The following is a 2,136-nucleotide window of genomic DNA, read 5'->3' on the forward strand; positions in this document are numbered from 1 at the left end:
AAATGGGCCACACCCTGCACTCCTTCCTTCCTGCTCAGGGCCCCAGATCCGGTGCCCCCGATGCCTCAGGCTGCCAAGCACATCAGGTACAATAAGTTTATTTTGTTGTCATACTTGTCAGAGAAGAGCGGAGACACTGAGGACCTAGCAGCTTCCACCACTGACTCAGGAGGAAATGGGCCGAGTCCCTGGGTCGTCCGGTGTGTGTGTGTCGGCGCTCCTTTCCACCTGTTGGGACTGTGGGGATGGCTCCCTCTCTTCACCCCTGCCCAGTGTCCTCCCCCCTCCTCCCTGCTCTCCAGGCCTGGCTTCTCATCTTGAGATCCAGGGATGGGCCAGAAGGAGCAGGAGCTCAGCTCCTGCGGGAAGAAAAGCAGAAGCAAGGATCCCCTGCGTCCTCAGCCAGGAACGTGCACATCGCGTTCGGGGGAGAGGCTGGGGCATTTCTCTGAGCCTGAGGTCACCTCTGGGAGGCACACACCCTCTGTCCTCTGTCTCTCCCGGCCCCACCCCCTGCCAGAGGAGCAGCCCACTACTTGCTGGAATTCATCCTCCAAGCAAGACAGACGTGGGTCCTCAGTGTCCCTGCCTGTGCATCTCCCCAGCTCAGCCTGAGGGTCTACCAGGAGCAGGTCCATCCCCCAAGACCGGAGGAAAGCAGGGGAGCCCATCACCCCTAAAGCCTCAACTTCTGCAAAGCAGCCACACACGCCAGCCTCCAGCCAAGCCACTGTGGGTGTGTCAGAGCTAAGGCTTCCAGAAGCATCCAGGTTGCCATTGGAAGAAGGAGTCTAAGTGTCTGAGGACAGTGCCAGCCTCTGGCGAGGGGGCAGAGCAGGGCTGTGTCTATGCAGTAAATCTGTGACACCAGCCCCTTGGGCTCCAGGGTTCTATAACCTCACCCCTGCGGGTGGGCGGGAGGAGGGAAGCGTCTCCCGGAAGCTGGGCTGTGTGATCCACAGCAGGTGGTGGCGGTGTGACCCCCTCACTGCCCACGAGCAGTGAGAGGAGCCCGACTGGACGTCTGAAATGATTCCTGTTTTAGTGTCGACCCGACAGTCCGGGGGGGAGGTCGGAGGTGAGAACACAAGACCACGGTCCCACCCCCGAGCCTCACGGGCGCCCTGGCACCGGGGACCCGCCCACCCTTCATGCACTTTGTGTAGCCAAGTGGGGGACCCTCGTTCCCTGCAGACCCGCTCCGGAGCCTCCGTGCTCTCCCCACGGCCCGGAGCACAAGCCGTGACGTCTGTGTCAGGTCCTACAGCACAAGGACATGTCAGTCCCTCCCTGATGGCCTCTCTCGTGCACTCCAGGCAAAGGCGCTAACTAGTCCGGGGAGTTTTCTGTAGATTCCTGGGAATGTCTACGCAGACGCATGCAGAAACAATGTCTGTACCAAGACGGGCTGTCTGTTTACGTTTCCCGTTCATATCTCATTTTATTCCTTTTTTGTGTCTTATCGCATTTGATCAGACTCCCCGAGAGGCTGCACGAGAGGGGGGACCACACTCACCACTGGCTCATCCCCACTTTACGGGACAAGCATTCCGTTTTCCACCATCTACAGTCAGATTAGCTGTCGGGATTTCTGTAAATATGTTTATTACCTTTGTCAGTTTCCTTATCTCTAATTGCGTTTTTCTTATTTCTGTTCCTTGACTTGCTCTTATTTTTATAGACTCATAAGATACATGCTTAAATTATCGATTTGGAGCATTTCCTCTTGTAAACTATGACTTTAATCATATATATATTTCCTTACGAGCACCTCGTTAGCCCCTTTTCACACGTTTTGATCTCTTGTGTTTTCACTTCCGTTCACCTCCAATGTTGAAGTATTTCCCTTCAGACACCCTCTCCGACAAGCGGGTATGAAGAATTATTTTGCGTCATTGCTAAGTGTCTGGAAATGTCCTGTTATCGTTCTGTTATTACATTCTACTCTAGCTCTATTGGAGTCGGAGAATATATTACTTTACTTGAGTCCATGAGAATCGTTGGCGTCTGGGTCACGCCCAGGACAGGACTTGGTCGTGGGGTGGGAGGGACTCTGCAGTCGCTGGGAGGGCCAAGCGCTCTCCGAGGACCCGCCAGGTCAAGGTGGCTCACGGTCGTGTTTGCCGCTCCGTGTTC

General features: G+C 55.4%; 1 protein-coding gene and 1 long non-coding RNA gene across 16 annotated transcripts in view; both read left to right on the top strand.

Moving 5' to 3' along the window:
* Positions 1 to 2,136, top strand: part of LOC115288523 (SLAM family member 9-like) — a 132,760-nt gene that overhangs the window by 26,239 nt on the left and 104,385 nt on the right. The gene's annotated exons all lie outside the window — the stretch shown is intronic.
* The window catches only part of LOC115288533, a 2,953-nt gene continuing 823 nt past the window's right edge, over positions 7 to 2,136 (top strand). Inside the window, exon 1 of the long non-coding RNA XR_003907060.1 lies at positions 7 to 2,097. This is a non-coding gene — a long non-coding RNA (uncharacterized LOC115288533). The remainder of the gene's footprint in view (positions 2,098 to 2,136) is intronic.

The sequence above is a fragment of the Suricata suricatta genome, chromosome 3 (genome assembly GCF_006229205.1).
Source record: "Suricata suricatta isolate VVHF042 chromosome 3, meerkat_22Aug2017_6uvM2_HiC, whole genome shotgun sequence".
NCBI lineage: Eukaryota > Metazoa > Chordata > Mammalia > Carnivora > Herpestidae > Suricata > Suricata suricatta.